General features: G+C 44.4%; 1 long non-coding RNA gene across 1 annotated transcript; it reads right to left on the reverse strand.

The window, feature by feature from the left end:
* LOC147235062 (uncharacterized) lies at nucleotides 1-26891 on the reverse strand. Its single transcript, XR_015106003.1, has 5 exons — nucleotides 26799-26891; nucleotides 26625-26713; nucleotides 2231-2567; nucleotides 639-705; nucleotides 1-521 (listed from the first exon to the last, which is right to left on the reverse strand). It is a non-coding gene; the product is annotated as an uncharacterized LOC147235062 (long non-coding RNA).
* Between the last annotated feature and the right edge of the window lie 200 nt (nucleotides 26892-27091).

The raw sequence follows: 27091 nt of genomic DNA on the forward strand, positions 1-27091 counted from the left end.
TACCTCCTCGACTAGCAAATATAATTGCGGCAAACTCAAATGAGCTCATTAGGAAATGTATTGAATTTACACATTATTTCCAGTAGTTAAGCTGAGTTATTTTCCCTAAGGACTCAATTACATACTCATTTGTGACTCAGGTAAATGGCTTTCGGGTGACTTTTTCAACTGCAAAATTGTAGTCACTGAATAATTTGTCAGACAGCTGTTGTACAGGCTCATCTATTGACATTCATTTGCGTGAGGATTTGAAAGAGGGTAAAAACAGAGGGGAGATAACTACTCCCTTTTGTTCGTTTATTCACTTCATTTAATTAACTCATAACATTTCATTCACTCTGAATTATTTGAGCATGTGCTCATTTGTCTTCGCCGAGATTCCTCGTAACGTTTTTAACGCACAACAGCCTTGTTGTCTTTCCGCCGCATGTAATTCCATCAGCGAGCGCGTCGCTGAACTTCTTGTCACGAGCGCGAGTTCAAGTCCTTTTTCACTGCGGAACAGGAACAAAATGCACCATCTCCCAAAAAAAAAAAAAAAAAGAAAAGAAAAAGACCTGGTGAGTCAGGGTTCAGTATCAGAGATTATGCCACCCTACTGCACTCTGAAATGAAAGTGAACATTCATAGTGACTCACTTCTTGAACCGTGTCCTCCTTGAGCCACAATGAGGAGATTGTTGCCGGAGCGGACATGGTGTGGAAACTATGTGACAAAGAAGAGCGCACAAAACTTGAAAATTGCTCATCAAATTGCTGTTTGCTCTGTACGAAAACGGCCCCGCTTTGCGGGAGAACAACAAAGCATTCGGATGGGTAAGCGTGACGGTTTCCAGAGAGCTTCGCCGAGGCATTCTGGATGAATTAAAGCAACTCTGGCTTTTGGCACGTCTCCACACGGAGGACAGTTTGAGGCAGTATTAGTGGACTGATGTGTTGGAAATACGCTTCTGATAGCAGGCATGCGTGATGTAATGTTCCACAACTTCGCGGCGACGTCTGCGGAGAAATGTGCCGCGTGGGCGATCCGTACCGACAGCGGACGATTTGGACGGGACGACTCGCCCTAAATGTCAAACACCAGGCCCCGACGAAGAACACATGGCTCGCCGCTTAACCCTCGCCGCCGCGCCAGTTCGCTTCCTGACGCGTGTAAAAAGTTTACTTCCATTTTCGGGTTGCCGTGGCTCCGCGCCGCGGCAGAGAACTGGCTCTCCCCGGCCCGCGGAGGAGCCACGAGGTAAAAACGAGGACCCGGGCCCGGCGTTGCCTTGGACCCGCGAGCCACGGCCCGAACGCATTCCCTGCACTCAGCTGTAAATATCACTAACAGCTGGTGGCACTCAACTTATTCGTGCTTAACAAATTACTGGCCTATATGACGAGGGGCAGGAGGCTGCGCTCGCCGCCTGCCAACCAAGTGCCCGGATACGTACGATCACAGAGTGGAGTGGAGTAAAAACGGGTCTGGGAGTGTATTTTAAGGCTGGAAGGCAGTGGTGGGAAAAACAGACTTCACCCCCAAAAACTAAAATAAAATAAAATAAAATAAAATAAAATAAAATAAAATAAAATAAAATAAAATAAATAAATAAATAAATAAATACATAAATAAGAATAGATACATATTAAATCAATAAAAAATTAATTATCCTTTATATTATTTTGTCACAATTGCATAATTTAATGGGGATGTGCCGTGAACCGCCGATCGAATGATCAGAAGATGGACGAGCGTGGCTGTTTTTTGGCAGAATTTGCAGAAAGATTACGAATACGTTCGTACTCTCTCTGCAAAACTCCTCCCCGTCATGGCTGTTCTGCACAGGACAAAATGAAATATCTGTATAATTTACTCTGAATTTCGGAAGAGATGACCTCATCTTAATTAGAAAAGATTGATTACGTAAACTAGCAAAAACACAATAAAACGCACCGTTGTCACCTGACGTCATGGAAAGCGCTCCTAACATAAAAGGTGAATTCGTGTCCAGGATTACAGAAAAATGAAGGGTTTTTCAATTGAAAATGTATGAATAAAAACACCGTGTGTGATTGTGTGTGTCTGCAACAGAATGGTTTAGGTGGATGAATACCATCCAGGTCTGGAGGACATTTCGGGGTAAATCAACCCCTGAGGTAAAAACTGCAGCGAAGGAAAAAAAAACAGTCCAAAAAAAAAAAATAAAAAATACACAGCTGACAAGATCAGACTTTTTGGGAACACAAACCTGTTTGATAGAGCCTTCGTCCGCTGCTCCTCCTCCTCCTCGTAGATACAGGTTTCTGTTTAGAGAGATAGAAATGATCAAACTCACCTCGGAGTTCAGTCGCCTGTCTAGCGCTCATGGTATCACACATAATGGCATTCAGTTTGGCCCAGATCACATTCATGATAGCATATTTGATACAGCTGCACGTCAGAAAAGAATAACGCAGCCTAAAAGAATAAACCTCCCCCGCCTGTTTTTTTTTTTTTTTTTTTTTTTTTTTTTCTTCCAGTTTAAACACAATCCATTTTCCGGCGTAAATCAGTTGTCACTCCATTGCGAACGCCACGGCTCCGATCTGAAAGAGAGAGGTTGGGGTGGGGAAGGGAGAGAGAGACGGAGAGAGTAAAGATTATCTTTTGGGCCATTTCACCGGCACCGTGGCATGACAGAGACTGACAGCTCTTTCAGATGACTGACAGGTGTCCTTTGAAACGCCGCTGAAACAGCTTCTGTTCAGACTGTTGAAATGCATATTTGAAGCTCTTATCATAAAGGCATGGATGGCCCAGATAGGTGCCGTTAACATTGCAAATGGCTCCAGAATTATTCATTGTCAGTGCTATGGGAAAGAATGGGGGGGGGGTGAAGTTTGATTATTCTGCTCACACAATGGAGGGGGGGGCTTAATGATTCCTCTCCACCTTGGCAGCGGCATGTGCTGACTTCAGGCGCTTGCGGCGGGTGACACAGGTCTGGCCAAGTGTTAGAGCAAGATCATACGTCCGGGCCCCATTTTAATTTCTAATACATTAATCTTTTCCTCGCAGATCCTCCATGAATATTCCGGGGGCTCCTTGTTTGTCAGAAAGGCTGTCTCGCTTTTCATCTATTCAGGTGGTTTCATTCACCGCGAAAGCCGGCTAAATGGACCCGATCAGTCAATGACAACCGGGATACAATAGAGCCGGGTAACGCGTCCCTTTTCTCCTTTCAGCCTTCTGATAGACAACCCTGACACCCGCTCCCGAGGGACGCCCTCCGCCGAGTCACCGCGCCGTTCCTCGAGAGACTTCCTTTACTTTATCAACCCATAAAGGATTGTCACAGGTGACTATATCAAGCGAGGTATGGAGCCGCTCCCTACGACCCGGCGTCCGAGAGCGACGCGCACCCCGGATTGAGGTGGCTTAAAAGCTGTCATACAAGCTGAGTCAGTGCTTCACACTTTCTAAAAATGTTAAGCCATTGTTCCCTTTCATTAATTAGCATTGTCTTAAGTGCATTAGACCGCCGCGCCGGTCGTCGCTAATGATGCGACGTCGACCACCTACACCCGCCCAGGCTTTGTGGTGGCTGACCTGACAACGGTTCAACCTGCGCCTTCCTGTTCCGGGGACGGGTGACGTAAACGCGGGAGGGACGGAAAGTCGCGGGGTGAGCAAAACGCTTCCCGCCGTCCACATGTGCCAGAAGGCGCGTAAAAACATTGGGAATTTAGCATATTTTCTCTCTCCAAGAGATGCTTATTGTAAATGACCCTATCAGTCAAAGTGCCTTTCACGGAGCTAAATGAATCCCGCAGGATCCACGATTGTAGAGCTGTACTATAACTCAACAACGGCAACATCTTTAGCCCGGAAACCTTAATGCGCATTGGCATACATAGATATTAGAGGTGTCAAGCCCGGTGATAGAGTTTGGGTGCCATTCATAATTATGATATCTGATTCCCACTCAAAAAGGAGAGAAAGCGGCAGAGAGCGACAATATTTTAATGGGGAGGAGACAGTCCTCTCCCCCAAGGAACATCTTCACTGACACGGGCTGCTGCAAAATTGGGATTTATTCTTCCTGTTTTCTATTAATATGGAGATGAATACAGTTGTTCCTGTGTCATAAAATTAGTTTAGGTCTTGCAAGTTTGCATCGGTACATGCAGAATAGATGAAAGTGCCCCTCCCCCCCCCCGGCAAAATGGGAAATGCATGAAAATTAGAAATAAATAACTACATTTAAAGCAACATAATGTGTAAACCCATCATCATATTTCCCCGAGCCCAATCTAGTAAACCATACCTGTTTTTCTGGTTGTGGCTTAACACACTGGCGCACGTTTCCATGCTCTTTATGCGAGAGAGAGAGAGAGAGAAAAAAAAAAAAAAAGCGCAACAAATGTGCTGTGAAATGGTTTCTCTTTCAAGGTTGATGACATGGTGAGGGCTTCCAACACCGGGAAAGTCATCCAAAATTCACTGGAGTCTCGCTCCGATTGGGCGGAGGACGGCGTCGGGCGCTGCTCACTGTCACAACGCCACCAGGGTGAGAGGTGTGGCGGCATGACAAGAGGTCCTCCATTTACAGCAATAATCAGCTTACAGGTGTTGTATCTTGGCAAAGCAGATGATCATCCTTTTGATTCGCTGTTATACCAATTTTTTTTTTTTTTTTACATAAAAGCCAAATCATAAGAGTTCTTAAATAATCCCAAAATTACATTAACCTGCACAGGTTCGGTATATGTTGCCCTCTGAAGACAGATATTATCAATGTACCAAAAAAAAAACTACTCCATTGGTAACATTTAGGCTGTTCAGCCACCGATTTTGTGTCATAATCGGTGTGATATATATCAGTCGCACACAATTTGGAAATAAATGCGCCACTTATTAAGAACAAGACAGGTGGAGCATTTAGCTGCCGAAGGACCGACTTACTCTCTGCAGCCAATAAAGAGTCCCTGGTATGGAGGCGAGACATTAATTCACCGTGTCAACCTGTCCCCGTGGAATATTTATGATGCTAAATACATTTAATTAGGCGCCGCGGCTCCGATGGGAGAGAAAATGCACTGTCAGTTTAAAAAAGGGGAAACAGATTTTGTTACCTCTAGTACTGATAGGCTCGTAATGCTGCTTACTCATGCACAGCGACAGCGGGACCAAAACTCACGGCAAAAGGCAATTCGAATCATTCAAAATCATTTGTGGCATGTTCATCACGCACGCGTTCTTATAGCGGGGAACGATATTTTCCGGAGCGGCTACTATCAAACCTTGACATTGAACATTACGGAATGAAAGGCGACATCGTCTGTTTAAAACTGACATAAAAAAACATCATATTTGCATTTTAAATGCAGCAGGTGAGTTCTTAACCGTCTCTGTGATCTGAGCGATTGGAAAAAATGTATAGATTTTATGCAGCTGTACTTCAGATATTTCAAAAAGACAGGTTTTGATATGTTGGGTGACAGGCCGGAGTGAAGTGAGACATCATGTCTATCTGCGATAAAAACATGGCTACAGTAAATAATAGCCGCTTTTCATCCTGACATCTGTCATCGGGATAGAAATGGATGGGGAAATGACCGGGGCTGTATCGGCCGAGCTCTGGTCCGTGTCGGCGGCTGAATGATGCAAATAGAAGATAATATCAGTGGTACGCTGAATGGCATTACTCCAAATCTAATGTCATTAAATGGGTGGGTTTTAGCTTTGCTGTTTTGAGGTGGCGGCGGCGGCGGCTGCTCTTCTTTGACTGACACGCAGATTAAGTGCAGTGACAGGGAGCACAATAAAGTCATCAGAGAATGTGACATGTCAGTTTCGGGGGGGGGCGGTGAAGGATGAATTGTCACTCTGTCACAGCCCATCCTGTTCCTTATCCGTGATGTCCCATACACCACCGTGGGAAAACAGGCCAGCGCGGATGGCCCGGACAAATATTTATTCAGGTAGAGGACAAGTACACCCACTCAAGCCTTCCGTTTGCTACGCGTTTGTAAATTTAGCTCCGCGAGGAGCGGAGACGATAGATGACAAGCAGATATGTTCGCTTTCTGTCGCCGGGTAATCATATCTCACTTATTAACACGCCTTTCGGACACCGAGACTCACCTCATTCATAGGTGACATAGAGAAATAATTTTAAATTTTTTTTTTTTTTTTTTTTTTAAGGTGACTATTCTTATTGCTTTCATCAACCGGACGTTCCTTACCGTACATCCGGCAATAAAAAAAACATAGCAAAACGGTTCTATTAATTTTGTTATTCAAAATGGAATGTAGCTCAATCCAATTTCCCCGCAACAAAAGAATAAATCCATTATGCACCTTTGTGTCAAGCTGCGGTGAGAGCACAGCTCGGCTGTGGAGACCAAGCCTCCTTTGGATTCTAGCGTCTATACTTTGGCCAAAAGATGGCAATGTTGCAATGCTGAAATGTGAAAGAGCCTTCTTTTGGCTGTGCCCTCCGCCTCCCCCCCCCTGCACAATTGCAGGCAAGTCACTGCCTTCCCCTGCAGCCCTCCTGTTTTCAAACTTGCCCAGATATTTGTCTTCCTCACGGGTTGAAACTACACCGAAGGGTATGATCGGCCACCAAAGTCCCGCCAGTAAAGTTGATTTCTTACAGGATGACCGAGGAGTCGAAGTCGGCCGTGATAAGTTGACGGATGACACCCGAAACTGTGTTCCTGCAATTAACGCTTTGCAACGAAAAAAAAAAACAGCATAAACAAACAAACCAAAACCCCAAAAAACTCAAAATGGGATTTTTTTTTCGCTCTTCAGACGACTGACTTTTCTTTCTTTTTTGTTTGGCATTTTTCTTTTTCTCTTTTGTTTTTGTGTGTCACAATGCTCTGCATTTCTGTAAATGCAAAAACAAACGTATTGACCACAACCTCCGGTATCATGTGCAAATATGATAAAATGCGATGTAGCACTCTGATGATTTCCCTCAAGTGTTTTTGAGTGGTTCAAGACAGTAGAGAGACATTTCAATAGATTTAGTGCGGGGGCACAGACACCCTATAGGGCAGCAATTGGACACCCATTACTGCAATAAAGGAGTTGCAATTTGCCTTGTTAAATGGAGCCTGAAGTTACGTCCCGAATAGAAAGTGTTAACAGACGACTCGAGAGGGTTTGCTGAAAACGAATCGTCGGATTGACACCCTCCACAAAACCACATCCGCATCAGACGCTCTCACCGGAAAGAGAAAAGGACCGCAAAACCAGAGCCTTTTTTTTTTAAATTTCTTTACCAATTAAAGAATGGAAGTGGAAAGAATAAATGTTAAGATACTCAAAAAAAAAAAAAAAAAAAAAAAAAAAAAAGCATCATTTATACACTACAACTGGTGGCAGACTCTCAAGTGACACTTGTTTGCTTTGTTGGTTTGGAAGTGGCAGGAATAGAAATCTTTCCCATGGCCGCTTTGCCGGTCTTTATTATTGGCTTATTGCCTTTAAGCTGTCACCACTCAAAGCCTTTCTCCTCTCAGGGGATTGTCTTGTGGGACTCCAGAGAGCGCAGCTGACTGGGACTAGTCAGCTCTGTTGCACACTGCAACTATGTCATGTTGTGTACAGCGCTCGCTTCCACAGACGCACGCGTAAACGCCGTTTTTCCGGGGATGTTTCGGTTAAATGCATGGCGCAAAAGCGATTAATTAAAAAAATGTTGTTTCTAATTTCTAGCGGTCGGGGCGCGTTGTGCAAGAGGCTGTGGACGTTTCACTGCATAAGGTCAATACCTAAGAAGAACACAAAAGCGAAGTAGCGGTGGAATCTCAGCCAGGTCGCCTCTCTGCCTTGAGCAACTAACGTTGGCACGCCGGCTGCAGCTCCAAATACAAACTAAAGTTGAAGGATGGGAAGGAGGCGGGGGGGGGGGTAAAAAAAAGGGGTCAAAATTTTTTCACTTGTAAAATGCACAAACAAAAAAAAAAAAAAAAAATAGGAGTTGACTAGAAGCGTGTGGAAATCCCACGATTTAACGAGAGGGTATAATTTTCTGCGGCGGAGCCTAATCCCACCATTCCTCCACCTCTCCTCTCTTATGCCAGTCACATTTTCTAATTAGCTTTCCCTGTGGAGGAAGAAGATGGATTATATTTTAATATCTGGGGCCTAAAATTAGTTTATATTTCAGCAAGTTAGCACTTCTTAGAAGTTGATTTACTCTTGAAGCTGTAGAACCCGTGAGCTCGCAATTAATCATTCTCTTTGGGTTCTTGTTCTCCGGGAAAAAGAGGCTATAGTGTCACCGGCTGGATCACAAAAGGTAAACATCTAATTTACACTATTTAGAAATGGCCGCTCTCTTGAATACAACAACAGATGACACGAGCTCTCTCAATTCTTCCGTCCCGCTTCTGTTATTAATTACAGTACGCTTTAAACAAAGCGACATTGTCTATGACTAATCATTGACGCCGAATGATTAAAGATCTTCCTCGCTTTTTTGAATAACTCGCCTCCCCTTCATTTGTGTTCATTCACAGGCGTCTCTGCTTTTTCTTATTTTTTCTTCTTCTCGGTCAAGTATTCCGATCGGCGGCCGTCCGTCGAGGGGGAACGCCGACCGCCGGGCGCGTGATGGTGCGACGCCGTATTTACGTTCCCGCGAAAACCTCCGGAATGGTCGCTTCCTATGTTTGGGCGAAACGCGTCGAGAAAAAGAGCACGTGGCCGGATGCCGCCCGTCGCCGAGCCGCGCGGCGCGAGGACGGCCTCCTAAGCCGGGATCTGGCACGACTCCGGAGCGCCGTTTTGGCGACCGGCGGGCGGGTGGGTGGCGGGCGGGGGGGGGGGGGAAGAGGGGGACGGCGGCGGAGCGGGGAGGATCATCGGTGGCTCTCTCCCCGGGAGATGAGCGGCGTAGGCCAATTTCATATGCAGGGCTCGGCCCCTGGGTCTGAGTGGAGGTGGGCCGGGTCCACCCAGTATCCTGGCTTCATTAATCAACCCGCCAAGGCTTACCGGCAAACCTCCTCTCCGCCCTCTCCTAGACAACCCCTCGGATTACACAGAGCCGGCGAAATGTCAGCCCAAATCTGAGTCTTGATGCAGATAATCATTTCAATAATATTTCTCCATTTGTGCCCCCAATACCAAGGGAATAAAGCTTTTCCACTGTCAGGTAGCATAAGACTACAGTTGGTGGGAATACTTGACTCTGAGCCAGATGGCTTAGCTATGCTCGCAGCATATGTTCAACAAGCAGTCCTGTGCCAAGCACGCATTAGGTTTTTATTAATTTCAAGAAGGCAGGAATGCATAGGTATATATTTACCTGATCCCTCCGCTCCCCGTCACCTCCCCTGTCACTCAAGCCCCGCGCTCGCTATCGAGAAATTACCTGAACTTTATGACTAAAAGCATCCGTCTGAACAGACGATAGCCGTCGCGCCGCAACTCTTAACTCACAAACGTGTGTTTGCGATGTGGAAAAAGGGGAATAACCGCCGCATTTTCCACCGCGCTTGTTAATTGAGCCGATGAAGGGCGGATATTCACGGCGCCGACGGGCGTCGCGGGGAATATCATCCCTTCGGACGCGTGAACGGGCCGGCTCGGAGACAAAAGAAACAGCGCTGCTTGGGAGGGCAAATTTATTCATTACCACTAAGTTGAACTTCCCTTTAACAGTCTTGTGCTCTGCAATCCTGGGAGTTCTTCTCTCAGTGACTTATGGTAGTGCAGGGGAGGGAGGGGGGGGGCGGACGGGGGGGGGGGGGGGGCGCTGAAAATGTCAATAGAAATAGTAAGTGTGAGAGGGAAGGCTTGCCTAATTAGTGCCCATTTAGATTTTATGACGGCTCTGAGATCTGCTCTTCCTGACAGAGAGCACTATAGTTGCATATTGTCCTAGCCTGAGGGAACCATAGGAAAATCCAGATTTATTGTACCTATCATACCAGCATATTTCATTTGCCATTATGAGATGCCATCTTGCAATGATGCCAGATTATTTATTACAGATTAAATTGTGGGACCTGGGTGGTTGAGGAGCATTTCAAAGTACCATTCCTCTTATTAACTTCTTCATTATCTGCCCCGCTCGGATCCGAGAGCTCGCGCTTTCCTTCCCGCGTTAACAAATATGTTACAGATTGGACAATGCCCAACTGTTTTTCTACTCTCCGCATTTGTTACTTGACATTAGCGCCGGTACGCAGGAGAACACGTTTCACTTCTCCAGTTTGCTCCTTTTAATTTGCCGGATTTCAGGTACGGAAAAAAAAAAAAAAAAACGACCAAAAAAAAAAACACGCTTCCTTTGCGGTCGCTTCACGATTCTACCGCGATGAACGTTTTTCCTCCGCGACTTAATCCGACACGCGTTTCGTAAACCCAGAGCCAGTCATTTCTATCCGCTTGACAGGTATTTCTACATATTTAGTATTTCGGGGAGTTTATTTACGATGTCCTTAAAACCCCGGGATGTTGGCATTTATCCTATTTACACATCAATATTACATCTCCACAAAGAGAGATGCATTTAAGTCATTGTGCAGGGCGGTATTAAAATGTACTCCATACTGTGAGGGGAGATCGTCGGGGAATAGCCGGGCCCTGGACTCCCATTACCCGGCATAAAAGTGTCAGCCACTTTAATTACATTCATGCCTTCCCCAGTCCATTTTACTGCAGCCGCAATCAGATTTCACGCACACATCTCATGCTTCCGTCTCAGCCGTTTGGACCTCACCGGTGGCGAGATGAAAATCTAACCTTACTTTCTCCCCCCCCCCCGTCTGCCTGTCTGCCTGTCTGTCTGTCTGTCTGCCTGCATGAACTTATGATGTATGAGTCAGGCTAGTGTTTGGAAAGTAAGATATTACAGGTGTCGCGCGGCACCTCGGTTCCTGGATGAATGCTTTTTTTTTTTTTTCTGGTGGCCAGTCAATGCGAATTTGAGTATATGCCCCCCGGAGTTGTTGATTAAGCTGGCATACCCGGCGACTAAATATCAGTGCACCCCGCTGAGGGAGGCGGAATGGTCTGTACACAGGACACCGTTGCGGAAAGAGAAGCGGGAAAAAAAAAAAAAAAGGATGGGATGGGGGGTTGCGGAGGGGTCAAGTTTCACCGGTCGTACTGTTAGCGAGCGCAGAGGAGCCGGTGTCACTTACTGTTTCACAGGGAAGCTTCCTGACCTTCTAGGAGGGAAAGCGAGATCCCCTCTTGTTTATACTCGGCCATGGATCAGTGCGTGGAATATGTCTACATCCTCTCAGCCAATTTCACACAAAGGAGGCGCGGTGTGGGCGGCCGACACAAACCGTTTCCCCCGGACGATGAGGCCCATCCCTCACTCGTGTCCTCTGTCTGTGACTGGAGGTGTGGAGAGACGGACTCAGACGGAGGCACTCTACTGCTCCACTGGGCCACAGAACTCTTCCCCTCCCCGGGGAGCCTCGTGTCGGGATCAGCCCCCGACTCCGGGTCCTTATCCAGGAGTCGAGGTACTCTCTCTCTCTCTCTCTCGCTCTCTCTCTGTTTGAGACAAATTTCTTCATTTGTTTTGGTTGTTTTTTTTTTCCCCATCTCTCTATTATATATTCAATTTTTTTTTTTTTTTTTTTTTTTCTGGTCTTTCCCAACCTGTGAAGGCATGAAGATGTTTACTTCGGGACTGCGGTGTGAAAAGTTAAGGCTTTAAATGGATATTTACAGGACTGTCTCAGAAAATTAGAATATTGTGATAAAGTTTTTTATCTTCTGTAATCTTCTTCTTTCGGCTTTTCCCTTCAGGGAGTCAACTTTCTCCATCTAACCCTATTCTCTGTATCCTCCTCTCTCACACCAACTACCTTCATATCCTTTTATCCTCTGTAATGCAATTACAAAAACCAAAATGTCAACCATTCTGGATTCATTAGCTATCAATTGAAATATTGCAAGCCTTTTATTATTTGAATATTGCTGATTATGGCTCACATCTTAAGAAAACTCAAAAGTCCTATCTAGAAATATCACAATATCATGAAATTTTTGTTTTTTTAATTGCATAACAGGAGATAAAGAGCTTTATCACAATATTCTAATTTTCCGAGACAGTCCTGTAAACCAGGGCGGTTCGGTCGGAAGTTATTTACTTTTTTTTTTTTAAACAAAATAATTGGACACACAGCACGGCATTTGAATGTGACAAACACGTTTACTATAAAATCTATTTCTGATGCACATTAAGGTCAAGCTTCAAATGCAAATGAAGTCATTGAAAAATAGGAATAACGGGGGGGGGGAGAAAAATCCCTCTTAATTATAAAATAAGGTATTTTGTGGTTCGGTTCCATTTTGCAGGAACAATCAAAAGGTAATCAAACCTCTGCGAGCGATCCCACTTCAGAACCGCACAGTGCTCGTGGATGAAGCCTCTTCACTTCATGCCCAATTGATCTAATTACATAAATGGAATTATCTCTCTCTGTCTCTCTGATATGTGGTTCCTGTTAGATCCGGCTGTTCAGTTAATTAAGTCTTCTTTTTTGTCTCACAGTGGAGGTCCCAGACACACCATCCAATATTCAGTTTTTTTTTTTTTTTTCCCCTCCCGGAGAGCTCTTCCCGCGGATTTTTTCTTGTTTTTCCAAGGCGAGCGCCGCTCCGAACACTTTCCTCCGTTCGGCTCGCCTAGTAATCAGCGACCCCTGTTACCCAATTACGGGGTGTGAATTTGGGCTCTTTGTTGACCTTCTCCCAGTGATCCTACTACTGACCCTTCAATAAGAGCGCAGCCTTCCCACCGCAGCTTTGTGTGTTGCGTTGCTTTTTTTTTTTTTTTTTTTTTTCATTTGTAGGATCTTTATGAAGAAGAAAATGAAAGGAAGCGGGTCACTCGTGTTGTGTTCTCACATCTACCCACTTCAGAGGCTCCGAACGGGGGCTCGGTGTTTACTTTGATTCTATGCGGGGTACACCTTAAGTTCAAGGGTCGGAGGGCAGGACGCATCACTCTGTTGTAGGTAGGTAATCATATCCAGCTTTGTGCTCCTTGTACCCCGACACTGAGGGTGGCAGCTTAAAGGCTGTCTGGAGCCTTGTTTCGCCGCCGGACCGTACTTTTGATATCCGCAACGGCGGCGACGAGCTCCCCGCTCTGATCCGTGTGATCCTCCGGGATTGAGCTCCACGTCGCCGTGGAACTCGTCTTTTTTTTTTTTTTTTTTTTCCTCCACCCCGGCGGCTCGTTTTTTCTAAACCTCCGCCGGCGCGAGATGACATACCGGCAAGCCTCGGGCCGGTTAGAGGTGATGCAAAGATTACCGCTATTTACCAAATTATCCGTCCGCGAGGCTTCCCCTCAAATCTCCGCATACATTACCTTGAGCTTGGAGTTGAAAGAGCGATCGCTCAGGACAAGGAAGTTAAAGAGGCAATTACGTAATGAAATGGGCCATCAATTCCGCTCGTGGCCTTTTTCTCTTTGAGCGGATACGGCCCGGATACCCCCGGTTCAGCCGACCCGGTGCAAGTACAACTGTTTGCATTAAACTCTCCTTTATCACGGGGACTTGGAAACGGCACGGCTCCCAGCGCCCTTCTATCGCCGTTCTGTAATTCCGTTATTAATTACCCGTCCTCAGAAAGCAGCGGTGGCGGCGGCGGCCATTGTATTTACAGGGTTTCCATGGCAACTAGCCCATTTAGAAGGTTTGTGTCGGTATCAAGACGAGACCCGTATTCAAATGGCCTCCATCCAAATATAGCAGCGCCTCATAATGTGAAGGTTGTTATAGTGAAATTAACACTGCTGCTCCGTTGCGGTCTGAGTTATATTACGGGTTGGGATATTCGGCAATTCCGGAGCTTCCGGGAGAAACACACAGAAAAATAAAGCCCTTTTGGACTCTTTCGCTGATTTTGAATTAAAAATATTATTCACCTCGAATATTTACATTGTTGATTTCAAAAAATATCCGGCTTGGCGGACGGCGATAGTGAGACGAGAAAAGAATTTTAACGATGTCGGCAAGATGTGAAATGCTAACAGCCCGATTTAGGAATACAATCACGTGGGAAAAATAGCATATAGATACATAGAATATAGATAATAAATGCTCAAATTACCGAGATCAGTTGACACATTCGTGGTCGATGTGTCCCTTCGTTTGTTTCGCAGCGATTCGCAGACCTTACGGGGACCACGGTTTCACTTTTCATGACAAACTTTTCCTGTTTCGGTGAATTTTTGTTACGTTTCTCTAATCGAATGGTCGTGTAAGTCAAATACGAAGAAAATGGAATGTAGTTTTTGCAGTCCCTATGTCCTCTATTGTAAGTCGCTTTGGATAAAAGCGTCTGCCAAATGCAATGTAATGTAATGTAATGTAATGTAAAAAATGATTTCAGGTTTATTTACGTGCCGCGTGGAACGGTAAACGCGACATCGTTTTGTAACTTCATTGTGAATGAACATGATATTAACCAACATTTATTCAACCTGTCCTCTGCGAGTTCATTAGTCTACCGAATAGTAACATTTAGCTTTATGTAAAAGGCAAAATATGACATTGCCGGTTTAATTAGGCTGCTTTTAGAATGCCCGGCAATGCTAACAGTTTAAATTAAACATAATTACCATCCCGGGAGGATCAATTTAAAAATGACTGATTTCTGATTTCTTCACCTACTTTTTGGGTTTTCGGGTCGAGCTCACAACGTCCTCGGCGGCATCGGCCCGTCCCGCCTTTTCCGCTCGGCGTCGCCGTTTTCGGTTTGTCCTTCTGGTTCCGGAGAGTCAAAGAGTCAGATAGTCGGCGGCTCTTATTCGGACCCAAAACAGGACCCGTGCCTTCTGTCACAGCCTCCAGCCCCGGGCCCGACGGCAACCTGCTGCCAGGCCTATATGCGCTGCCAGTTGTAGTTTTTTAATTGGCCATCTGGGGAAAGCTGGATCTAGTGCTTGGATATTAATCAGTAAATTAACCCAGCCATAATACAGCTCCCTCCCAGTGGAGACCCGGCAGCTGTGGGCAGAGAAAGAGAGAGCGAGAGGGCAAAAGAGAGATGAACCAGAGGCTGAAGAGGCCGAAAGGGACGCTCCAGAATGAACTGGCTCCCGATTGAACATTTCCTGGGTGTCCCTCGCCGCGCTCCTCTGTCTGCAGCACCGCTGACCCCCAATTTGTCTGACAATCACATGGAGGATTATCTCCAGCATGTCACTGCAGATGTCACAGGTTCATCTCGCTAAGGACGGAGCCACAAATTCGGCGTTGGAGCTCGCTACTCTGGCAAAAACTGACAGCTGTATTGAAAGCTGAAAAGATTGGAAGGAGAGTGCTCCACCAAAGTTCGGGAGGGGAGGTGGGGCGGGGGGGTTACTTTTTGCACCGCTTTCCGAGTGGAAATGTGAAGAATCTCCCTCCCTCCCTTCCTCCGTCCCTCTCCCTCCTTCTCTCTCTCGCTCTCTCGCTCGCTCTCCGTAAACGTGTGTGATTGTCATTAGTGTATTTGAATGACTGGAATTGCTTGGCAGTCCCCAGAGTTAACCAATTAAAAGGCTAATGAATATATAACAGATTATTATTATAATTAAGCCAAATTACCATAATAGTCTGTGCTTACAGTTTTAGTATTAAGTATTACCACACACACACACACACACACACACACACACAAAACACATGCACAATGTAGACCATCTCATAGATAAGGGGTCAAACTAGTTCATTCTGGCTGCGGCTTTTGGTTATCTTAGAAATAGAGTTGCTCAAAGATTATTTTTATCAGCTAATAAAGCGAGTGGGGAGGAAATGATTGGTAAGAGGGATGGTTATCCATGTTATCCGTCTTTGTGTTGGCCACACAAGAACAGGTACCTTTATTTTCATTGTCACGAATCAAATGTGTTTACTTTGATACGGATCCCGGTTTGGTGATTTCGCTACATCTCGTCTTTCTAGATTAGTTACAAAAAGCATCTCATCTCGGTGTGAACGTTACGATTGCAGATGCATATTAGATTTGGATTAAACCACTGCAGGCAGAGACGTATCCTCACCGTGCCTGCCATAAATTACGCCCATGGGTGAAGTCATCCAAGAAGTTTAAAAAAAAAAAAAAAAAAAAAAAGTCATATAATTGCATTTCACTCTACCACTAATAATCAGATATTGTATATGCTCAGAAATTGAGAAACAATTTGTAGATTAAATGCCCGCATAATTTCCTTTTTGTCCCATCTAGTCAATCAAGCAAATCTTGCAAAGTCAAGGTAATTTATTACATTAATGAAATTATCCTGTAAATCCAACATTGTCATCATGCTCACTCATTTGCATCGCGGCCCAATACGGGCAAAGGTATCACAGTGGTAACTAATGCCGTGGAAACAACACGGCTGCGTTTCTCCGTCTATTATAACATCGCGCGGTGCTCCGAAAAATGACACAAAGCATTAAGCTGAACACAAAATAAAGTTCTCATGATGAAACTTAAAAAGTTACAACCTTCAGACTCCTAGTATCTCAAAATGTATTTGCAGGATTTTTTTTTAATTTATCTGCAGACAAAAAAAAAAAAAAAAAAAAAAAAAACAGAGCTAGACCGAGTCATGTTTTGATCTTCCTTCACATATGACTGCACACAGAATGTAAAAATGTATAAGCGTATAAATGTATTGCCCGTGGACAAGGGGGAAAAAAAAAAACAAAAAACAACAACAACTTTGAATTTGTTGAATAACTCTGCACGGCTGTCGTGCTCACGCTGATACACATAATAGTAGCACGATTGCGATCAAACGATGTAATTAATGATGCATTTTCTCAAACATTTCACCGTGCAAGCGAGGAACTGACATAAAATAGGGAAGTGCTCCGAAAGATAAGCCAAAAGGTCAACTGACCAGTGACGACAATACATTTCACCAACGGGCGGAGTTTATTTTTAACACGGTTTACTATTTCAGAAGTGGAATAGGCGGTTAGGTTAGGAAAACACGAATATGGGATTTTTAGGGGTCATTCATTCATGCCACAAAAACATGCAACCGTTCACTCTCTCATTTACACATCTTGAAAAGATAGTCTCCATTTTCCTACATTTTTGCGCTGTCATTATTTTGCGTCTATTGTTTTTACATCGGGCGCGTTTTCGAGAGATGTTGACGGAAAACACGCTCGTGTCCATCTCTCTCTCAGCAGCAAAAAAAATCCATCAAACGGATTTGATTAAGAAAAATGGTTCGATTATCATCTTATCTTATCAAGTTGACATTATTTCTCCTCAGGAATACTGGGCCCTGCTGGGGGTCGGCTGGAGGCGCTCATCCTAGCTGGCGTTCCCGGCAACCTGAGTGCATGAAAACAAAAAGTCCCAATACATCACAGGGGAAACAATGTCAACCGCCGACCCGCTCCGGCTCTTATACGTCCATGCATAGACAACGCAAGAGACTGAAACCCTCACAGCTTATTCCATTTGACCCAGCAAAGGGATTTTATGGCGTGATGTCATCACGCCCCATTGTCATAAATGAACCTTCTCACTTCTCCGACTGCCCGTCAATAAATTTTCAAGGGGCCTCGGTCGTACAGTGCCACTCTACTGTGCTCTTGATGGACATGAAATAATTGTCATGCAAAGACTTGAACGTTTCCTTTTCTAATTTTAAGGGTCAACAGCATTTTAATACCATTTTAAACACACACACACAGTGTTTTTATGATGCATGTACAAGCCGCTTTTGATAGCTTAACCAGCCAAGCATGGTTAAAGAGAGGAACCATTGCAGCTGCTTCCAGGACCCACTTAATTTAGTCCCCTGACCCCAGTTCACCTGTGTCTGCATGGAAATCATAATGCAATTCAAGTGTGAAGAAAAATGATATACTGTGTATTTACCCCAAATATTTATGCAGGGCCCGCTAACAGTCATGCTTACTCCTAATAAAGGGAAAGTGATGCCTTGTAACAGCGGGCCGGGCCGGGTTGCTGCTACATCGCCCGAGGCCATTGTTTTCTCCATTATCATTTTCATTGGCTTCTATACGGGCCGGCGTTTGCAGCGTTTGCGGCGTTTACGGCGCCCGCCACATAGGCTGCGGGCCTTCGCTTGCTTTTTACGGAGCCGCTTTGGACCGAGAGACAAATTTGGACTTTACAGTCCATAAAACGTCCACCGTGTCGCATTATTTAATCCCGATCGGACGTCCCGTCGCCGAAGCAAGCCGTCCGCCGCCGAAAGAACCGGACGGAAACGAGCGATTTTGTTCCCGGTGTGCGATCCCTCCGCGCGTCCTCTCTATTTCTTTATCGCGGTCTTCTGTCCGCTCGGGGTTGCAGTTCACCGACAGCTGCCGGCGGTCTAACAATGCGTCCATTGTTTGACATCCCTTGGATTTGCTGACCTGATGATACCGAGCGCTACCGGGGGGGATAAAGAGCCAAGTTAAAAACACAACGGGATCGCGGGGGAGAAAATTCGCCGCTCACCTTCCGGCCCCCGGAAGCGTATTGTTATTCCGCCGTTCACTTTTTCATTTAAACGTGTCAAAAGCCATTATCCTCCCGACGAGTGTGCGAGGCAAGCCCTTCAACAGTGAAGCGATGCACTCCCAGGCATAATCGTGTTCTTAAATCACAAATTGCAAACGTCCGTTAAGTTTCAAATTGTAACCCGATTACATTTGGAGCCCCAAACGGGGTGTGGTCCACCGCGCCTGTGATGAGCCCCGTCATTTTTTGGCGGCACTGATCTTGACTGCCGGTGTAGTTTATAGTTTTATTTGCAACCATTGAAAACAAAACGTGCCAAAAGACAACCAACCATAAAAGCTTGTGCCCTATTAAGGGTTCATATCAAAAGTAGAAAAATAAAACCTCACATAGAGGATGACGTGACTTTCTCTTGTAAGCGCTCTCGCAATACAACCGTTTTTCCGGCGGAAGTAAGAAAATAAAATCCTCTCACCAAAATAAAATATCAAATTCGGAAAACACAATCAAACAATTGACCTAAAATAATAAAACATTTCAGGTGGTTATTTGCAGCGCCGCACCGGAAAGTGAAGCTTTGGCAATCCATCACGTCATTAGAATTAGTCACAACTAATATGGCAGTTAAATGGCTCCTGTCACTTGAGCATAAATAAATGCCATTGGAGGATACCGGCGAACGCTGTGACTTAATGACTGATCTCGGTCGTGGGTTTTTTCTTTGGAGGCCCCTGTCTGCTGCTGCTGCGGGGGGGGGCAGGGAGGTCCGCACTGTGCTGTGGGCAGCAATCTTGGAGAAGCCTATTAGAATACTGTAGCTGTATAAAGAGTCACGCGGTGAGGGTGTCTCATCAGCGGTGATAACAGGGTATCTGGTCAAGTCATTAGCTCTCCTCTTATTGAATTCCAGCCAAATAGACCAAATGAAGCTAAATAAAGCTATGGATGGCGAGGAGCCTCCAGCTCATTAATATGCTGCCACTTTGCTCCCCTCCTCCTCCTCCTCCTCCTCCTCCTCCTCCACTTCCTCCTCCTGAAGCCGCTGACATGCACAGCCTCCCTCTCTTCACTTATTTTCTCCCACTTCCAGCACGTCGCCTCCTTCCTCTTTTCCATCCTCTCCTCTGCCGTTCGCAGGCATCTGTTCTCCTCCTCCGTCCTTCCTTCCCTCCCTCCCTTCACCTCTCCTCCCTCGCTTCCTCCTCGTCTGAGGGCCCTAATGGCGAACACGTACGGCAGCTTTGACACCGTCACATCTGCTGGCGGAGAGGGTCTCTCCCTCACCACACAGCCTGCTAATGAGATCTTCCCCCATTTAATTAATACCATAAGAATTTTAATTCTGACTGAATCAATTTAATGTGATGTGATTTTGTCAGCTCTATTCCCCAAGTAAGGAAAAAAAACAGAGCGGGCCCTGATGCTTATTACATACATCATTTCACGGGGCCTGCATTCCCTGCTGACTTAAACAAATTCTAATTAAGACTAATTAAAGCATCATTTATGAAAACGCTTGTGATAGTTATGCAAACATTCTGGGTGGGTATGCTCTGCATGATAATTACCCCCGGTTTAAATTAAGACCTGTTCCCTGACAATTATGCTAGCCACACACCGGCACCTCATGGAAAAATGTTCTTTATTCAATTCCGGCAATTAAATGGGAGACCCGGCTCCTGAACCGACTCGGCTTAAAAAGAAAATAACGCCGTTTGTGTTCGCTCGAGGGGGGGGGAGAACCGAGACCCGGCCGGGCCTCGATAAACACCCCGGTTAAAACGACGATCACAAAGCGACCGCGGGGTGACTGATAGTTAACAACCGCCTTTGGTTCAGGTGATTAGTCTCCCTTTTTACAAGTTACATTTTTTTTTTTTGCATTCTCTCAGATCCCCTCTCGAAACTTTTAATGCGGCACTTAGCGGTTACCATTTCATCGTAAATACGTTAAGAGCGCAAAGATACCGCCGTGCGTTTTTACCAATACGGGCGTGAAAAGCATCCGCAGTTTGGGCGACGCGAGGAAAAATACACACGTCGACGTTTACGTTTCAAATAAGAGGACGCCCTCTTATTTGGACGATGGCGTCGATCAAATTGATAGTTGTGAACGGGGATGTTGCCGGGCTGCAATTTTAGCACTTTAGCCGCTTTTTCACTCCATGCATAAGGCTTTGCAGTCTTTCTAGTGTAACTATAAATGTCCGTCCGCCATAAAAAGCCCCGTTTCCTGAAGAATACACCTGCCGTGAAGCGAAACTGAAGTCGCACGGGCGGGAAAATGAGTCATCATACTTTTAAATGCTTTAATAAAGCCGCGGCGCCGCTGCGCTCAGGTGGCTCGACGTGGCGGCGTTGTTTATATGTTTACTCAACACTTGTCACTTCTGTCATGTTTGTTTGCCTTTCTCTGTGTGTTCGATTTTGGCACGGCTGCGGCGTTATTGCGTTTTACTTCACGAGAGGCAGCTGGTTCAATAAAATGAGAAAAAAAAAAAAAAAAAAAAAAAAATCAGGCCTCTATTCCCAAACCGGTTCCGGCTAAGGTTGCAGGAACCGGAGCGACAGGGAGCAAACCCCCCGTTCCACCCACATCCTGTTTTATGCGCGTCGCTTCTCTCCGTACATGCAGATGGCACAGCACTCCCAGATATCATTTGAGGTAATCTAATCCCTCCACTGCTCCCTCTAGAAAGGAGGAGTATTAGCGGCCATATGTCAACCAGATTTGTCAGATTATTCATTACAATTAATTGCTGTTCTACTTAAGGCCTCTAAGGCTGTGAATTGCTCCAAAATCTATTGCAAACACAAAAATTATGAGTAAAAGACTTTGGCCCTGTCATTCAAATTTCAGGCTGACCTTTAGCGGAGCCTGGCTTTTCACGGCGAGTGCAGGAGAGAGAGCCTTTCTAATTGGTGTTTCTTCAGGCTTCTTTTTTATTATTTTCCATCTGCAGGTAGAGCGTCTGTCTCTATTGACAAGGAATACAGGGAAGGCTGTCGTGGCGGTCCGGAGCGTTTCCGCCCGTCTACCGCTCGGCGCCACTAAATACATTTTAAACGTGAGCTATATTCATATTTGCTATTTGTTTGTCCGATTGCTGAGGGTGCGGGAGCGTCACCGTTAGCTTTCTCCAGCCGGTACACTGTCAACTGAATTTCAATGTGGACATCTTTCGAAGGGTGGCTGCAAGGCAGCCTAATGGCCACCTGAATTAATGTGCTGTCCAAGGATATGAGCCATAATACTTTTGTGATTAATGTTTCACTGGCGCTCTGCTTCCACAGTTAGGGGCTCACACCCCGGAGATAAACTATGCACTACATACTCAAATCACACAGATTCACATTCAAATGTTTTTTTTTTTTTTGAAGCGGAGTTGTTTTTCCTGTGACTGGCCGTTGTTAATGAGCGCATAACGTCGCCGGGGTTTTTAAAACCGCCTCGATTCAACCCGTCTACGTCGGAATAAAAAACAAGGGTTCGATGATCGCGATCTCGACGTAAACGACATCGATTGATCGATTTTGGACCCGAAAGACAATCGTGGCCAAAGACAGGGGGAAACTGTTACATTTTTAGCAAACATAGAAAATAATCTTGAAGGCCAGATGAGTGTATGGGAGAAAAAAAAAAATCGACTGATCAATAAAACAACATTTATTACAAATTCTATACTGCTCAAAAAAATAAAGGTGTATTTATAAACACAATGTAACTCCAAGTCAATCACACTTGTGTGAAATCATAGTGTCCACTCAGGAAGCAACACAGATTCATTTTGACTTGTTTTAAGGACATTACATCAAAGTTGGATCAGCCTGGAGTTTGTTTTTACACTTTAATTTTGAGTGTGATTCCCAATCCAGACCTCCATGGGTTGATCCAATTGATTTCCATTGATCATTTTTGTGTGATTTTGTTGTCAGCACATTCAACTGTGTAAAGATCAAAGTATTTCATAAGAATATTTCATTCATTTAGATCTAGGATGTGTTTTTTAAGTGTTCCCTTTATTTTTTTGAGCAGTGTATTTTTGAGTGACACTTAAAGAAAAAGTCAAAGCAGACGAGAACGATACGACGGAGACCGACGATGATTAGAATCCGAGCGGCCGCTAGTGATGCTGATGGTGTATTTTGGTTCATTACGGCGTCGAGGCACCGGAGGGGTGACTTTAAGCCCGTCTGATTGGCCCATTTAATTGTGCTTTATGAGATAGGGCTTACCCGGCAGGACTTAGCGACTTAGTGTTAGGGCTGAAGTAGGAGGAGAAAATCTCTCCCAGGTCATATTACAAGGCCAGAGTTAATGAGAAGGTGGAGGTAAGCGAATCCATCAACATATCAATCTCCCGCAGCCCTTCTTTCGCCTCGACTTCCACCGTATTGTTCTTTTCCGCCCAGACGACTTGTCTTACGTCGTATTCCACGACACGCATTTTCGGTTTGTTTCGTTATTTAACGATATTAAGAAGACGGAATATCCTTCGCGCTTTCGCGCTCCGCGTTTTGGTCTCCTCCTATACGTCCGGAGAGGGAGGTTTTGAAATATTTCAGATTCTCCTCTACGCTCTCAGTACCGGCGGATCGATGCTCTAAATGCTGGTTGCCTGGCCCTGTCTCATCGCTGTGCTCTTGCTGACTGACACGTCCTCATTATATTACAATACGGTTGCCACTAAAGGTCATTCTTCCCGAACATAATCACACACAATCAAAACCACAAACTTCATATATCAAGGAGATAGTAAATAGCCGCTGGGTTTATTTTCTGCTGCCAAAAAGCTTTCCAGTCTATTTGTACGCTGATGAATGGGGGGGGGGGGGGGGGGGGGGGCAATTTGATGTTTAGTTTTGTTATTTTCAAAAATGAATAATAATGAATTATTATTCATTTTTTTCTTTTTCTTTCTTTTTTTTTTTTGAGATCATCACACCAAATTCGGTGCAATAAAACCTTTTTTTTCTTTACTTTTCTTTCAATACAGGACCGTCTCAGAAAATTAGAATATTGTGATAAAAAAAACAAAGAAAATACTTTTTCATGATATTGCAATATTTTGAGATAGGATTTTTGAGTTTTCTTAAGATGTAAGCCATAATCAGCAATATTAAAATAATAAAAAGGCTTGCAATATTTCAATTGATTTGCAATGAATCCAGAATGTCTGACATTTTTGTTTTTGTAATTGCATCACAGAAGATAAAGAACTTTATCACAATATTCTAATATTCTGAGACAGTCCTGTATATTTATCTCTTTATCCTTCTAGATGTTATATATATTTTTTTCGTCTTATATCTCTAACCCAGAGATGCCGCTATGGTTGTATTGTTGTGTCGTGTCCTGCTTTTTAAGTTTTTTTGCATCTATTTTTGATTCCACTGAACCTGAGAGCCACTATCTCTAAATTTCATTTCACTCTGTGCAATGACAATAAAAGTCTTGAACCTTGAATCGAGATCCGGTAACGTATTTAGTTCATCCATCTGGCTCTAACCAGATGAGGGTAGCTTTTACATCCTTGTTAGTGGAAAGGAACGGTGTGTGTCACGGCGTCTTATCTTCCTCTTCCTCCTCTGGTAGTACGAGGTTGTCATGAAAAGAAGTGTCAAACTAAAAAAGAGCCGAAACACACCCCTCTCCTCCATATTACCATAATGAGGAAAACACACTTAGTGGGCCATGACCCGATGTCATCTGATTATACCCATGATTAATGATATCCTTTTACCAAAACATGCCACTACTGTAACTGTCTAGGATTAAAAGCAGCAGATGGTAATGTATTCATGTTTTCACTAACGTGTTACTTATTGAGCAGCGCGTGAGTATTTGCGTGTCCTTAATTCTCGCCCGGATGCCTCGCGTCTCGTGTCTTGCAGGCATTTATTTCGTTTTGTTCGTACATGAACCAAACGAGCTGAGTTTTATGATGACTTTTGCACGCGTTTTGTCAGAGAAGAACATCCGGCGCCATCTGTTTTTGAGTTGAACCAATTCAGTTTTAGCACTGGGTCCAGTGGTGGAGAATGAGCTGTTTGTTCTCGCTGCCCGCCGAATTTTTTGCGAACGCGCATTTCTTTCGATGATTAAAGAAAATAGCCGCTTCGCGCGTAAAAAAAAAAAAATCATGCATTAGTATACAGCGTTGTAGTGTACTGCAAGAGACGCCTAAAATATCGATACGGCATCGTGCTATGACTCCCCTCATAAAAATAACATGCATTTAAAGGGCACTTTCCATCAAAGTGGTGCACAAGTGAGAAGGGTTGAGAGCAGGATGCGCATAATAGAGACCCGTTAATTTCATCCTCCTATCCTGAAGTGAGGGACTCAACGGGGTCAGAACAGCGGTTCTTAACCTTGTTGGAGGTACTGAACCCGACCGATGAAATAAGATTTTTTTCAAATTCAAGACAAAGGTATGTGTTTTACCGGTGCACAAAATGAAACATGCATCAACATCAAAAACCAGCAAAACAAAACAACGCCGACTCCAATCGCGTTCCGTTGTACGTGTAAATCCATATTGTACATATTCGTCCGACCGTTTTTTTTTTTTTAGCTCGTCATAATTAGTGCGGAGGGATTCAAATATTAAGAAATCACACGACGTACCGTCACAAGATGACTACTGAGCGCACCAAAATCCTCGCGGCACAGATCGGCAGGCAAGTCATCGCGAATTCGATCGAACCCAGGTCACGAACCACTGGGCTCGAAGCATCTTGTTTACCCGCCGCATGTTTCTGAAGTAAACCGGAGAACCCGGTGGGAAGCCAAAGAAAGACACGGGGAGAACGTGGAGATGAACCGCGAACCTTCTTGCAGAAGAGCTAACCGAGGCTACTGCTGGGTCAGCGGCGAAGGCAACCTATCTGTTCACCCAGAGCCTTGACGGTAATGTAATATTTCACACCGTGCAATCAAAAAAATTGAAAATGGTCTCAATTTCATTGAGAAAATGTCATTCTGTTATCCTTTATTTTGATCTTTCACCGCTACCTCAGTGCATCGGGCAGTGCACAGCCCGGAGGTCATTTTGCATCCGCTGCATTTTCCTAGTTGTACTATGGCTACCAATGATGGCAACGCTAATCAGACCTCCACAAGTATTGCTGTTGTTCGCTGCAATTTTTGCACGTTTATCCTTTCTATACCGTTTATATATTGTCACATTGTTTACCTACCCGCTCAAAAAATAACGTGAACATCCTGGATCTAAATGAACGAAATAGTTGAACGTGCCGACAACAAAATCACACAGAAATGATCAACGGGAATTAAATGTATGTATGAACCCATGGAGGTCTGGATTGAAATTAAAATGGAAAAACACACAACGCTCATGTAATGTCCTTAAAATAAGTCAAAAAGAATCCGTGTTGCTTCCTAAGTGGACAGAAGTGTATTGTGATAAAGTTCTTTGTCTTCTGTAATGCAGATAAAAATACGAAAATTACTTTTTCATGATATTTTAATATTTTGAGATAGGATTTTTGAGTTTTCTTAAGATGTAAGCCATAATCAGCTATATTAAAATAATACAAGGGTTGCAATATTTCAGTTGATTTGTAATGAATCCAGAATGTATGACATTTTTGTTTTTGTAATTGCATTATAGAAGATAAAGAACTTTATCACAATATTCTAATTTTCTGAGACAGTCCTGTATATTTATTTCTTTATTCTTCTAGATGTTATTTATATTTTTTTCGTCTTATATCTCTAACCCAGAGATGCCGCTACGGTTGCATTTCTGTGTCATGTCCTGCTTTTTAAGGTTTTTTGCATCTATTTTTGATTCCACTTAACCTCAGAGCCGCTATCTCTAAATTTCATTTCACTCTGTGCAATGACAATAAAAGTCTTGAACCTTGAATCGAGATTCAGTAACGTATTTAATTCATCCATCTGGCTCTAACCAGCCGGTGTTAGAGCCAGTAATTGCATTACAGAAGACAAAGAACTTTATCACAATATTCTAATTTTCTGAGACAGTCCTGTATTTTTGATATCTTCCCTTGCGCTGTCCACTGTCGAAATATTCCCGGGACGATGAAAGGAATATTCTCCTCTATTGGGATAAAACTCGCCACCCTGAGAAGATTCCCAATAAAAGTAATACTTCAGCGGGATAAACTGTTCGATCAAAACTCACATGAATAGTCAGATCGGCGTCCATGAACGGTTCTTTCTATATATTCACTCCGTCCACCTGTGATAGCCGGTTTTCAACTTCTGTATCCTCTAGATGGATAACAATGAATACGATATTAGCTCTAAAATTCAGCAGCATTTGCAGTCATCTTTAAATGTGCGCGGCGGTACGTACGGAATCACGTTCCTCGCGATCGAACAACGCAAACTAATACAGCGCGAATAAATTGAAATCTGTGACGGATCCCCTTCCAACCGCCCGGTTCGGTGACTCAGTTCAAAATATTTTCCTGCGGTCGTTCCTCTGACAAGACGCCGCGTCAACAAAACAGCCACTGTCACTGCAGCGTCGGGGCTACAATGTCAGTCTGTCCGCTTAATTGCAAGTGGGATGAATTAATTTCTTTACCCAGAGAAGAACCCTCTTTGTAGGGACTTTATAGCCAGAGGTGCAGATTTACATCTTAG

Source organism: Fistularia commersonii, chromosome 4, assembly GCF_037954325.1.
Source record: "Fistularia commersonii isolate RoL2024-O1a breed Wild chromosome 4, RoL_Fcom_v1.0, whole genome shotgun sequence".
Taxonomy (NCBI): domain Eukaryota; kingdom Metazoa; phylum Chordata; class Actinopteri; order Syngnathiformes; family Fistulariidae; genus Fistularia; species Fistularia commersonii.